This window comes from Pelmatolapia mariae, linkage group LG3_W (genome assembly GCF_036321145.2).
Source record: "Pelmatolapia mariae isolate MD_Pm_ZW linkage group LG3_W, Pm_UMD_F_2, whole genome shotgun sequence".
Taxonomy (NCBI): Eukaryota; Metazoa; Chordata; class Actinopteri; order Cichliformes; family Cichlidae; genus Pelmatolapia; species Pelmatolapia mariae.
Window position 1 is genome coordinate 82,311,945 of NC_086229.1, and position 15,235 is coordinate 82,327,179.

The following is a 15,235-nucleotide window of genomic DNA, read 5'->3' on the forward strand; positions in this document are numbered from 1 at the left end:
CTCAGATGACATCTTAACATTAACAGTGAGATTTTTTTAAACATTTGATAATGAGGGTATACACTTGGCTCCAGCTTCTCACAGTGCTGGGAAACATCCCAGTCTCAGCAGCTCTTCTAGCTGGCCATCAAGCGGCCAGACTGCGTAGTGCAGCTTTGGAGCGCAGCATCCCAGGTCTCCTCTCTCCCCCCCTCCCTCTCGCTTTCGCTCCCGCCGTCGTCGGCAGCTGTGTGTGTGTGTGCGTGCGTGCGTGCGTGCCCCCGCGCGCGTAGAATCCGACAGCACGCCGGGACTGCGTTTCCTAAGGAAAGCTCAGCTCTCTCAGTTTTGTGCCCGTCTTATTGCCGCTCTCATTGTCTTTGTCGGCAGTGATAAAGAGAGCAGGTACCATCTGTCCATTCCGCCAATTTATTACGAGTTGCGTTTTTTTATTGTGTGCTCTCCTTCACAGATGTTAGGTCAACACTTTTTGGGTGGTGGTGGTGGTGTTGGTGTTTGGGAGGGGGGGACTCCCGGTTCTAACGGAATTTGTTGTGGCTTCTTCTTCTTCTTCTTCTTTTTTTCGGTCTCTTCTCTCTTTCAGTTCATTCAGGGGCCTGTTTTTGGAATAAGAAAAAGGCATTGCTGTTTTCTGACTTTGAGTGAAGAAAGAAGGGACTCCTCTGGAATTTCCTAAGGAATTTATTCGGACAGCCCATGGTAAGTGGAGATTTTTGTACACACACACACACACACACACACATATATATATACATATATAAAAGCTTCACGTTCGAGAAGACACCCAGCTATCCATTACTAAGTTGATCTCTTTGAATGAAAAATAACAACAGGAAGCGCATCCCTCATTTTTTAATTTCCCTTTTTTATATCTACAGTTGCGAGGGCTTTGCATTCTTCCGCCTGGGTATAGAGTAAGTAGTACTTTTTCTTTTCGTATTCTGTCAATTGCAGCCGAGAGCAGCTCGTCATGTTTTCCATGTGTGGAATAAAGTGTCGTTTTTTTTTTCTGTGTCCGCTCCAAGTTCTGTGTCGTGCCGCGATGTGAGTAGGAGCCCGGGGTGCTTTTTTTATTTCATTTTTTGCACATCTTTGGAGGGATGTTGTGGAGAATGTGGCGCAAACGCAACGTGCACCGGGCTGCCGCTCGCTGTTACACTCCATATGGCGGCGAGATATTTAACAGAATTTATATCGTCAACATTTATAACACGTACTGCGCTCACACGGACACACAAAATAGAAATAGAGAGAGGGGGAGAGAGCCATCTTTGCCCCGAACGATGCTCTGCCCTCTCCGGAGGATGCGCGGGCACGCATAAACAAGCTGGAAATGTGTGCGTGTGTGTTAAGGGGGGGGGGGGGTTTATTCTGTGTCATAGTTGTGGGACGTGTTGAGAAAGTTTGGTGTAATGTTTGCTTCTGCAAACTGAGACGATTTGCTTAGTCTATCTATGAATGCATGCGTGCGTGCGTGTGTGCGCACGCGTTGATGCGTGCCCAAGAGCTCCTGACTCAGGTGGTGTAGCCGGTGGGTGGGCTGTGACTCACCCAGTTTACCCATTTTGCTGCTGTTATCTGACAGGCTTTGATGCCAGATTTGACTGGTGACTGACAGTGGCTCATGCGCAGTAGTGTGTCAGCACATGCCCGTGTTTTTTGTTTTTTTTGTTTTGTTTTTTTATTTCCTCCCTCCATCACTGCCTGATTTGGACGTTCCATAATTTATGCGATCCCTTCCCTGCGTTAAAGAGTTTTTCTTTTTTTCAGACTACTACTGACAAGTGATTCATATATAGCCAATTACCCGTGATTTGCACTCATACTTTGCAGCCCGAGAAAAAAAAAGAAAAGTGGAAAGCCTCTAAAAGGCAAGATAATGAAGTGAAAAGTTTGTGGTTCCTCGGTATTTTGTAGCAAAGAGAAGCATTCGCAAATGAGGACAAGGACAGCCAGTCAGAGAGATGTGTCTTCGCTGGCTAGTGTAGAGTGACAGGGGGCTAAGTGAGCATGACCATCAAGGAGAGGTAATAGCATTACGGTCTGCCAGTCATGAGGCAGTGCAAGAGATAGGCTACTGTTGCATTTCAAAAGGAACTAAATGGGTAAGCAGAGGAAACTGTGACACAGGGTCCACTAAAATTTAACGCATAAAAAGGCGCTAATGTGGCTCAGCAACACAGTTTTTATTCATGCAGATGAGTTTGTCTTAATATTAAGCTGCTTTATTGAAAAAAGACTTTACTCATCCTAGTTTGGAATGTAATTAAGGGTTGCTTATCATTATTTTAATCCCTAATGATCTGTCAGTTTAAATATTTGTGTCTTTCTTTCTTAAACCGGTTCAAATTAGAAGGTAATCATGTATTATCATTAAAAAAACATCTCTAGCAGCAGTAATTATATGAAGGTTATATATAACCTCAGGTGAACATCAGGTGAAGTGCTCACACCCTCTTTAGATGACCAGCAAATTGCAATATGGGAAAAAGTAATGCTGAAAGTCAGTGGTCACGCAGCTCAGGTGTCCCTGTGAGTAAACACACATTTGAGCATAAAGCGGATTTGAATCATTTGCTGCAAAGCTTTCCACAGATTAGTCCTAGGTAAGAATGCCCCCTCCCTCCCTCCTCCCTCGCCATCATCTACCCAGCAGCGCTCCCACTTCATAAACTGGAAACATTCCGCAGCTTTTCCTCCATCTTGCCTTTGAGTGATGCTCCCAGACCCACTCGCCAAGCCCACATCAATCACTGCTGGATGGGATTTAAGCTGTGGCCGGAAATCATAAGCAGGAAAAAGACAGGTCGGCTTGCTCACCGTTGCTCAAGCTTCCTCCACGGTGACCCCACCCCCCAGATCAGCATCCAGCGTTGCCAGCTACAGAGCTGCACTTCTGCCACTTCTGCAGATCCTTTTCTCTCATTAATTATGCCCTAACATAGTTTGCTCTAGTGTGACCGTGTTGACAACACACCCACTTTTCCTTTTGCCTGCTTGCACCTCCCTGGAGAGAATCAGGAATAAGCTGTAATTATGGTTTATAAACTTCATCCAGGTGACATAATCGGGGCATGGCTGAGACAGCAAGGGGCTGTCATAACACCTGCTAATACATGTATAGCTGTTTTTCCTTTCATTCCTCAGACTGTCTAACTGTACTGACACGTGTTTGTCACATGGATGCGCCGCAAACAAGCAAAACTACAGTTATCGTGTAGGTATATATGGATTTTTAAAGAAAACGGGCACACATAGTATCGTGAAAGTGCAAACACTGCCTAGTTCTCAGCAAAAAAAAAGAAAAAAAAAGTGGGCTCAGTACATCTATGGAAACGTAGTGTCTATATTATCTTCATGCACTTGCTGTTAGGAGCACCTTGATTGTGGTCCAAGGCTCGGCAAGCCAAACACCCGGCTCCCAGGGGCCGTTTTATAATGAGGATGCACTGTCAGATAATTAGATACACCTGGCGCAGGCGTTTTCAGGAAATTTTGATTCATCCCAAAATAAAATGCCTGCGCCTGCCAACATGAAAGCAAGCACAAAAAAAAAAAAAAAAAAATCCCGCTGTCACATTGCCTCTCCTCTCATGGTGGCAATGTTTTATTTATTTATCCGCATCTTAATGCTCTTGGATGAGGCAGGCTTCATTTTGTGCTAGCTGATGCATTGGCTGCCAAAGTTCCACGTCTCTTGCAGAGCGAGCTTCTCACTCACGAGGGTGTCGCTGTCCCTTCATGGACACAGCCTCTCCGAAACTGGATGTTCTGATGCCGTCACATTTAACAACTCCCTTGGCTACTTGGCACAAAATGCATCTCATTGAGATTCGCAGGCGGCCACATGACAATACAAACCCATTCCCCGCGTGGATGTGCGCGAATATGCGCGTCACACAGCCTCAGATGTGGTTTGTCACATGACTGTTAATAAGAACAGGATGATATTTATCCCCCCTCCCTCCCCGACAGTGCGCGTATTGACCTTTTGCGCTACCTTGATGATATTTCAATACGTACGTGAAATATTGGCGATTTTAGAATTTGATAGATGCAACTAATCAGTTATTTCATGCACACGCTGGAAGAATTGAATGATGAGTGGAATTCACTTCAGCAAGCCGGCACGCTCGCACACATTTATTCGCAGGCCCAATGCACAGAAGTACAACCTTAAATGTTTCGTCTCTTCTTAGCTGTTGATTAGAAAACGCTCCGTGAGATGAAACCCTCTCACCTGTGCTGTTTATTTATCAGACACCGGGCTCCAGTCATAAATCAGACACTCATTAAGTTGTTAAACAACAAGTTTTGCCTCGTGCAGGAGATGTCAGTGCTATTAAGTCTGATGTATGTGATACAGTAGGAAGGTGAGCCGTTGCAGATTGCTCATGTTATCCAATTAAGAGAGGTTTATTAATCCTTTTTTTTCTTCACGCTGGTCACATTTTAATTTAAAAGCCCTGCGTTGATATTGAAGTTAATGTTAAACAATCAAAAAAACAAAAAAAAAGGCATTACAAATGATCAGGATAGACTGATGTTATATAAGTGGCACAGATGAAATGTACTTTTTTGCCATCTGATAGCTGGGTAACCACATGTCAAGTCTTATCTGAGAGCAATCAATATTTGCCTTCTCCAGGTTAGAGCCCAGTAAGCCTTGATTAATGACTACAGGTTTGCATCGTAACAAGCCAACAAAAAACATTGAGTCTGGAGTCTACAAGGGAATATACAGATCTGTTTTCCTGGCAAAATTACGTATTATTGTGAAGATACTGTAAAGTTTCAAAAGATGCCCTTGGCCTGTGCAAGACCTGTTCTTGGTTATACAACATGTTTTTTTGTGTGTGTGTTTTTTTGCAGTAGCAGCAGCTGTCTGGTGCATGGTCATGTATCGTAATGTTTTTCCAACTTTGCACCCTGGACCAGACTGTAAAGATGTGTAAGAGGAAAAAGGAAGAAAACTGTTGAATGGACAGTGTTGTTAGATGAAATGTGCTGTTAGCTAGCGTTAGCCATCATAACCTGCTTATTATACTGCACGTAAACAAGGAAGACTGTACCAAATCGCTTCGAGTAATAAACTGAGAAAAAGAATATCATGTTATATTATGGAGACTGTAAAGTTAGCATAAGTGCTCCTAGTGTTAGCTGTTGAAAAAATAAGATATCTTTTATGACAGTCTGAAGCATGACAGAGTAATGTAATATTTTTTTTAAACTCTGGCCACACTGACTGCCAAAGTATACGTCAACACATGCATTATTAAAAGCCAACCAGTTCAAATCATTGACTCAGTGTTATCTGAAGAAGTAGCTAATGCATGCTAACAGCTAGCATTAGCCACCATAAGCTGCTTACTATACTGCAACAAAACAAGTAAGATTGTAGCAAATCGCTGCTAGTAATAAACTGAGAAAAAGCATATCATGTTAATGATTAACCTAATTAACAACGAGTAAATGAAACAGCATGCTATTTTGCTTTCAGAGGTGAATTTGGTTTTCTCTGTCTGCAAATCATTTTTAGATTAAATTTAGAGCAGTTTAAGTTGAAAGAAAAAAGGTTTATTTAAGCAATAAAACTAGTTTTCAGGATCTGGAAAGGATTAATTTACTCTTGTTTTCTTTCATTTATTTATTTAGCTGAAATTGCACATTACATTAAAAAGACTGTAAATTTATGATAGGTGCTTTCAGTGTTAGCTGTCCAAGAAATAAGATATCTTTTATAACAGTCTGAAGCATGACAGAGTAATGTAATCTTTGGCTACACTGATAGCCAAAGCATACGTCAACACATGCATTACTGACTCAGTGTTATCTGAAGAAGTAGCTAATGTATGCTAACAGCTAGCATTAGCCACCATAAGCTGCTGATTATATGTAGCAGATGTTTGTAGCAGACAAACATCTGATGGAATTATATTCAGGAAAGGCACAGTTCATTGATCATTAATCAAACTTATTGTGGGTTTTTTAAATTCTTTTTTGCTAACTGTAGCATTAATTACTCATATATGACAGCCACCACTTTCTGGTAATACATGATTTAAGATGAAGCTTAAATTCAGCACCTCTATTAAAAGATGATGCAAGCTAATGTGATCTGTCAATAAAGTTGCCTTTAATTTCTTCCACCATTGGTGACGTAAATCTTTGGCTAGTCCACAGTATTCCGCGCAGTACTGAAGGGTGTCATATTTTTGACCTACACAAATGCAATTCTGTAATATGTAAATTTCATGGCATTTCAATGAATTATTCAGTGCTGGTTCATGATGTATAAGCAGTGCTAAGTATTCTTTATACATCCATATGATGGCAGTTATGCTATCTGTGAGATGATGTTCCTTGTATTTCTGCTGAGCTTTAATTTGACCTTGGCTGTCTTGATCTTGAACCAGCAGAAAACACTGTTCAGTTAGGGCGCTTTTGTTGTAAATTTGCTGTTACCTAATTTCTCTAGCAGTGCTTCTAATCCAAGCTCAATCATGCGTGATTAGAAATTCATCTCAGCCGCCAACGTTGTGGTGGATGTTTCCCTTCCCTGCTCGACTGTCGGCTGCATTGTTGTTGTAGAAAGAAAATCTGGTCTGCATTGTGCTGTTAAAATTGGAAAAACAAACAGACAAAAATATTAAATAGAAAAGCATTGCCTTCTTGTTCCCCTGACATGACAGGAAGTGACAAAACTGATGGATACTGACCAAAGACAAAGGCAAGAGGATAATGTTATAGATGTGCTGCCCTGCGTCACAATCCCTGTTGAAGTAGGGTGAATGCGAGGATTCCTGAATGTCATGCAAAGAAATGCAAAGCAATTGGAACTGCAGGCTTGTTTTTGTTTAATTGTTGGAAAAAAAATCAATATATTACAGTAATGAAATATGAATAATTCGAATAATTCTATAAAGCTACTATTTTCTGCAAAGCTGCTGCACTGGAGTCGGCTGAATGGGCATTCATGATATCATCGCCTTTACCGCTAGTTATTTCGGCACGATAGAGTCTAGCTGCGATAACGACTTGGTGTGATTTCAGAAGAGTAAACGCCAGTGTAATCTTACAGCCTGACCTTTATGTAAGCCACGTGTACAGCGCCATGGTGTTATTTTACCTCCATACATGCGATTGCTTTGGCATACCTCGGCCATCTGGCATCTTGTGAGAGTTTAGAGGGCACTGGTATGTTGAATATTGGCCTTATAGTCTACTGGGATATGGAGGCAAAGAAGAAAACAGAAAGGAATAATACAGGCAAGCTGGAGCCAGGGTACTCTGCACAGTTCGATGCTGCTGCCTCTACCCGACATGAACAAGAGAAATCAATTAGACCTACTCGGTTGCTATCCAAGGGACTTCCACCATGGGAAAGGGTAGAGCAAATCAAAGCGTTTGGAAAAAACAAAAAGAAAGTAGCAGAAGTGGAAAGTGAACTCGAGTGGCAGCTTGTGGGCTTCTTTGTCAGATCATCCGCCTCTGACCTAAAGATAAGATTCATTTTCTCTGTGTACATCCCAGACTTGATTATGATTCCAGACACTTTCCAATCTCTCTTTCTTTTCTTTTTTTCCAACACTGATGCCAACTGTTTTTTTCTCTTACTGTCCTTTCAGGTCAGTAATGAGAAAAAAGAAAGGCTGACAAAAATGCACCTTATACAGGATACTTTGATGAAGCCTTAGCTGCAAATAGAAGAAATCTCAGTTGTCCCAGCAGCCTCAGATTCACACTATTAGATTTTTATATTCATACCTTGAACCCATTCCGGTAGTCACTTGGAGGTCACTGTGAACAATATTTCTTCTGCACACCGTGATGGGCACCACATTATTGTTTTGCTGAAGAGAGGAAACAAGTTAAACTTTTTAAGGGTTTAGTTTTAGAAAAGTCTTTATTTGGTTTTTATAGGGGGGGAAAAACTGTCTCAGGTGCCTTAAGAAAAAAAAATAAATCTTCATATTGGATATGAAATAGTCCAACCACTGTGGTAGGATCAGTGAGGCTTGTATCCACAGCATATAATTTATTAATAGTATTTTACAGCCAGCTAAAGAACAGCCTGAGTGTAATGTAATAATATGCAGAGCCACAGCAAATATAGAGATCCTGTAAATTCCACTTCCCAAATTTGACTAAATAGATATTTCAACTCTATACGTGAATTTCCCAAAAAATCCTAGAGAAAATTCTTGAATAGCTGCCGGAGATGAGGCAATCACATGAGGCAGCTCGTGCTTTATGCATATTTTATTGAATGAAGCTGAGCTCTGTTCTGTAAATACAGAGGTTGAGAGTGCACAGCATGGATTTCACAGACCCCAGCGGCCATATTGTCTTTGATCAGACTGAAAAAGGACATGTTTTGATCAAGCTCTACCTTGGACATTTAAATCAAACCCCTGACAGAGTCAGCAGCTCCGTGGCTGCAGAGTGTAATCTCCACACGTAGGAGAATCTGGACATCCCTGGAAGTGTGTTCGAGTCTATTATATTGTACCTTTTGAAATCTTTTTCTCCCCCTTTCCCCTTGATGAATATCTGCCACTTGGTGATAGTGGAGTGGAAATTCAATTTGACAAAGAAGACCTGTCTCATGGAGTCTTTTAAGCGATTATGATCGCACAAAGTCAGCAATGTAACAGACCTGGAAGGATTAATGAACAAGAATCCTGCACTTTATTTTTTTGCCCCCTGTGTAGCGATTTGAGGTTGAGGGAAAAACGATGACCACGTCCTCAATAAATGAGTGACATTTCAGCTTTAAAAGTTGTACTCCGTCTGTAATCCTGTGTGTACAGTTAGCTCAGTCCCCCCTGACAGAGCACACATGTAAACACAGCACCCCAACCTCCCACTCAGTCCTGCTGTAGGTTTGGCTGTGGGTGCTCGGCAGATCCCTCGGCATCATGAGAGAATAACAATGAGGGTTTTGGGAGGGATCAGTTCCCCAGCAAAGAGCCATACTGGGTAGGGTTTATGTAAGACCCTGGCTTCCTGAGCTCTCTGCCAGTTTAAGACGACAAACAAATGGTACCGAGGATACCGACGTTGCCAGAGGGGTGGGTGGGAGGGAGGGATTGCATCTCCTCATGCTCTCCCCACTGCTTCATCCCCCCCCCCCTTCACACAAACACCCTCCCTCTGTTCATACCCGCGCCTGGTTATGTGTTGTGGCTTGTGATACTGGGTCTCATGTGTATCCGTGCAAGTTGAGTGTGCTTTCACGCCATTTGTTGGCTTTGCAACACTGTAGCCCACTTTGAAGCCACTGCCTTTCCTCGTCATCCTCTTCACTCTTTGTTTTCCTCTTCATATGTTCCAGTGAAAGAAGGCTGGGATCTGTCGAAACCTATCCTTTCTTCTGTCCGGCTTGTCAGCTGTTTTTTCCCCCAAAAATATCTTTATTTCTTTATTTTTTTAGGGTAAGCTGCCACAAAGGTTCCCTCAGCCTCGACACCCGAGTGGTTCTAAAAACGTCCGAACAGACGGACGCTAAAGCGTTGTCCTTTTTGGAAAATCTAATTTCGCTTTTTTTCTATCAGTGTTTTCTGTTTCCACTCGATGCAGCATTTCTAACGATGTGATTCCCATCATAGCCTGACTGCAGCTTGCCGAGGAATTAAATTATCTTTCATTAATTATTAAAGCATTATAAATAGAGCTAGATGTGCTTAACCCAGTTTAAGTATCTTTATAAATAGCTATTTCTGTAGTTATTCCTACAGAAATCAAGCCTGGGATAAAAAAAAGTGAAAACACATTCACAATCTGTGCTGAGAGACAGACTTACCTAATCATCATTAGAGGTGGTGAGGCTTCTTGATTTTTAACCTGGATGCCCAAAGGTGCCAATCCAACTCAGGCTAAGGCTCATTGTAGCAACACTGCATCCAGCTACTGATAAGACAAAAGCCCACCATCCCTTGACGTCAGGTGTATTTTTAGTAAAAGCATCTAACACGCTGCATGTGTGCCGTCTAGATTTCACAACAGAAGGCATCACAACAGAAGTCCGCTATTTCAGTCGGATGCATCTGGACTAAAAAAGATGCGTTAAGCAAATATCTTTTCCTGGTTAAAAGTTACAGTACTGAACATCAGTTTTAAAGACAAACTGGAGGATTAAGTCAAGTCAAGTCAATACATGTGGATGAAAGTTGATTTGGGAAATATCCCAAAGACACAAAGCGATGCCAGAACTGACACAAAGAAAAGGGCAGCTTCTCAATCATTTCAGTCCCTGGATGCTACGAGGAAGACATATTGCACGCAGTGTCTTCTGACATGCAGCAGTCCAGAACAAGGCCTCCCTTTTATTCCTGCGTAGCACAGAAATACACCATAGATAACATTAGGATCCATTGAGTTGGGAGTAAGGGAAAATCGATGCAAGGTGAAAATTAAATTTGGCCCAAAGAGCCTTTAGGCAGAGTGCAATTTGAAAACACATCTTTTATTTTCCCCCGGGTGTCTGATTGGGGCTGGCAGGAGATGGACAGTGGATTTAACCGTCATAGAAAAAAAAAAAAAGCAGCGGCATGTTGTGAGCAAAAAAGGGAAACACCCTCCTCTCACTTCTAATGTGCCTCCCCTTTGATTGTCTAATTCGGTTAGGGCCGTGCGTCCCTTATCGGATCATATCAAAGGTCAGAGGCGTCCTGTAGACAAATCAATCTCCCCGTCTGAGGAGGTGCAGAGGAAGCATGGATTGAGAGAGAGAGCTGATCCATCTAGTGGGTAGAAGGAAGGTGGGTGAGGAGAAAGAGAAGTGGGGGCAAAGAAAAATTATGGCATCTGCTGCTCGGAGAGAAGTGGGCGGGGAAGGTGAGATTGAACTGTTGACTTGGGGAATGCAATATGCTCCGAGAGAGGGGAAGGAAAAAAAAAAGAGAGAGTTGACATTATTGCTCACGAGATAAGTGCAATTATTTGAGAAGCTCTGGCACATTATAAGCTACCGGACTAGCACACAGATGAGCCGTTGGTATGTTCCAAGTTGGTGGGACTGTTCCAAAAACAACATGAGTAGTTTGAAAAAGAAAGAAAAACAGCTCTGTGGTGGTCACCACTGCCTAGCGGTGTTATTTCTGTGTTCTAATAGGTGTAAAGATAATCCAGTGGCTGCACTTTGCTTAACGCTTGGCTTCCCTCATATAATTTGGCTTTGTTCGTACAGTTGGAGTTTGTTTACAGCGCTTCAATTTTGTGCATTAAGCTGTTTTGATAGCATCTTGTGTGCAAGGTCACAACTAATGCTGATCAAACGTGCAGTGCTGTTATTATTTTTTGCAATGAATGCGTCTTTATTGAGTTCTGTATACAATTTTAAATGTATTACACTTTTTTTTGGTTCAAATATTTGGCTGTGAAGAAAAAGGTTGTTTTCGTCGCTCTTGTTAAACCGCTGTTTATCATTCTTTTCATTCCTGAACGACCCTGAATATTTTTAACCAGTACGCCAGACCTCTCAGAATGCCCATTAACAAATAGTCATAATTAAACCAACGATGCATAAAACAGTCCGGTGGTGAGCAGCAGTCTTGGGCAAAGTTTATAGGTAAATATAAATCATCCACGGTTTAATGCCAACCTCATGTTTAATTTGGTCCCTTTGAGTGCCTAATTAGTTCAATTACTTTCAACCCTGCATGGAGAAGCACATGCAGAATGCACCCAGGTTGCCCTCTGGTCTTCTTACATTAAATGGCAAGCGTGTATTTCCTCCTGTAAGATTAAAACTCACTGTGTAATAACTCACCAGAGCCTCCCCTCCAGACACTGTTGCAGTGGTTTCAGCGTGAGATAATGTTTGCTCAAGCAACTCTCAATGAGATTCAGCGCTCTGGTGACACCATTACTCTAAGCTCATTGCCTAGTCAGGTTGGGTGGGTCTACCCTGCCTCCGAAAGTCAAAGCACAGAGGCGCCAGAAGAGAGAGCACCTCTCGAGACAGATTACATGTCTGCGGACAAGCGAATAGGCTTGCACTTCACCTCTGCCTCAGATGAGCCGGTTATTATCTTTTCGTGTTTTTTCTGTTTTTTTGTGTGCTCTCGCCGGTCATGTAATGCATCCAGGACAAGATGCTCGCCTGGCAGCCTGAGCAGGTGGACGACAAGGCAGCTTACACATTTTCGCTAATAGCAGGCAGTCAGGGAAACGTATCTGAAATGAAGATGATGGCACAAGCCTGCAGAGGAAGTCAAAGCAGCCTAGGCCTGAGCCAAAGTGTTTTAAATGGATTACACCAGTGTGTCATTGCGATTACACGCTCCTCGCAGGGACCGCGACAAGATGAATTGTATTTTATGGCTTTACAGCAGATCTTTTTTCTTTCTTTTCTCCTCCAACTTGAATGCGTATTTTCCACTACTACGTAGCGTGGTCTGAATGTGGGATTGTTTTTGCCTTTGAACTACCTGACAAACAGTTCATCATCTTTTTTTTTCCTTGTGGGGACTTTTTCAGTGTATCTTAGTGCTGAACCACTGAGTAGGAATACATAGATATACACACACACACTCGAGTGAGGCTGAAGCACTAGAACTTGCCCTCATTTTGCATTTGATGCAAAACATACTGTGACCCTCAGAGAGCCTCCAAAAACACTGCATGCTACATACTAATGCACATCGCAGTTTTTTCTCTCTGCCTTTACTGTAGACCCAATCATTTTTTACTCCCTGCTTAACCTGTCCCTGTCAGACATCGAGAAAGTAAAACGTCACCCATCAAGCGTCATGCTGTTTACGCGCCCGTGCATTTACAAGAACAATTCACAGCCCCGTTTTCGACTCAAATACACTACCCACCACGTATCGTAAAAATCAATGTTAAAATGTAGCAGCAGTGCTTCCTCCAATGCTAACTTCATTACTGCAGAAAATCATCAGATATGGCTAAGTGTGCGAGCAAGCAGAGAGGATTATGAAACCTCCAGAGTCAGGGAGAGCGGGTGTGTATGCGAGTGTGTGTTTGTGAGAGAGAGGTTAGGCCTCAAGGGAGTCCATTAAGTAGAGAAAGGGCAGGGGGTTAAACACCAGAGAACACCACATGACCCACAGGAACATATGTTCAAATACACACTCGCACACAAACAATTTACTTTTGGAAGCATGATACTTATCAGTACTACAGTATGAGGCTACCCACCTAAACCAGAATCTCAGAATTGCTTTGAATACCTCGTCTCAACTCTCTCTTGTTCTGTGATGCACACACAGAACAATAGACCTGTTTAGCTACACTGTTTTCAGTTGGTGTTATGTGGGGGTGTAATACATCTGGCAGTTTTGCTAGTGGACATAACCGACTGTACGAGCCTGTGTAAAAACTGAGACCATAGTTATTTTAGTTTAGACCATAGTTACTTTAACTGATCATACACACACATCCACAAATGTGCAATAACACAAATGTGCAATAATCTTTCTGGCACCGTTGTATTTTTCACTCTGTTGTATATAGCATTTGTATTCTATTTTTATCCTATTGTATATTTTATTCTATTTTATTCTACTGTATATAGTATTCTATTTTTATTCTATTCTGTACAGTTGTGTACTGTATTTATTCTTATTTTATTTTATTCTAATTGTCCTTCATAACTTTTGCACTGTCCACTTCCTGCTGTGACAAAACAAATTTCCCACATGTGGGACTAATAAAGGTTATCTTATCTTATCTTATCTTATTGCATGGACACTCATAGTATAGTTGCTATGAAGTCCATATATGGAATTTGATATTTGTATTTACCTTTATCCTCCTTGATATTGTGTTTGTTTTTAAAATAATATGAAGCTCTATACTGTAGTAACAATGTAGCATTTTGCAACCCTGTTTAAATGTGAACAAAGTACACTGTTATCACCATTTCTTAAATAGACAGCAGAGGTTACTGTATCCATTTACATATTTTTTTTTTTTACATACGTACATTATTGGCTATTTTACCTGCCTGATCAACAGTGCTGTTGATTCCATATAGTAAAGATTACGCTATTGCTAGCAACCATATATCTCAGCTTAGAATGAAGACTAGCATTAGAAGGAAACAGCTAGCCTAGCTCTTGCGTGCTATAGCCTAACACATTACATTTTGTTTCATCAGGTCATTTTGGTTTGATACAGCAAGTTCAGACAAGCAGTGGACATTTTAATCTCAGTGAAGCTTAGTGGTTTATTGTTCAAAGATAAGCTAGCTGCCCAGTAGCATAGTACTTTTGTAAAAATCAAATAAAAACTCAAGACAGTTATTAATAATAAGCATTATTATTATTGGCTATTTTACCTGCCTGATCAACAGTGCTGTTGATTCCATATGGTAAAGATTATGCTATTGCTAGCAAGCAGTTGTCTTAGCTTAAAATGAAGACTAGCACTAGAAGGAAACAGCTAGCCTAGCTCTTGCGTTCTATAGCTTAACACATTACATTTTGTTTCATCAGGTCATTTTGGCTTGATACAGCGAGTTCAGACAAGCAGGAGAAATTTTAATCTCAGTTAAGCTTTGGGTTTATTGTCCAAAGATAAGCTAGCTGCCCAGTAGCATAGTAGTATTGTAAGACTCAAATAAAAATCAAGACAGTGTTTAAATCTTTCAGTTGAATAAAAACATAAATCTAAATGTTACAAAGAAGTTGAATGTTAATTTTAGATATCTATTAACAAATTAATTCCTTATATTTCTTCTTTTTCTACTATTTTGGCTACGTTTGCATTGCAGTAACCTAGTTGGGACGTGAATTCTCATGAAAACATGTAAACTATTATTTGAAATACAAGGAATGCCGTGTGAAATTTATAGCTTGTATATTTAAAACATGGTAACAAGTCTTCTTTTACTGCAAAATGTGAGTTTATGCTGTTAAAGAAGCTAGGTCAACCAATGAAGACACAATTAAACAGGCCATTGTGGAGACAATGTTAAAATCTGGCTAATGATATAACAGGTTGTTATGACAAACTCTGTTAAGTGTTTCACTTGGTGATCCGCTTAAGTTTTTAAACTGTTTGTCACAAAGCTTGATCTTGTCTGCCCTTAACATTTAAAAATGTCTTTAATATCTTTTTTCATGTGCCTGTAGGACTAACCTGGGTTAAACTTGTTCTTCGAGCTAATCATAACACCAGTGCCTGTGAATTTTGGGAGTCTTAACAATGACCACTGTGTGAGCCTATTGAAAACCATACAAATTAGACTCTGTACTGTTGGCCA

General features: G+C 41.2%; 1 protein-coding gene across 26 annotated transcripts in view; it reads left to right on the top strand.

Annotated features, from left to right (window-relative positions):
- The first annotated feature begins 274 nt into the window (after window positions 1-274).
- The window catches only part of LOC134624906 (receptor-type tyrosine-protein phosphatase delta-like), a 406,192-nt gene continuing 391,231 nt past the window's right edge, over window positions 275-15,235 (top strand). For all 26 annotated transcript variants that reach the window (XM_063470050.1, XM_063470055.1, XM_063470052.1 and 23 more), the window contains exons 1-3: window positions 275-384; window positions 584-699; window positions 879-914. The gene's annotated coding sequence lies outside the window, so the exon portion shown is untranslated. The remainder of the gene's footprint in view (window positions 385-583; window positions 700-878; window positions 915-15,235) is intronic.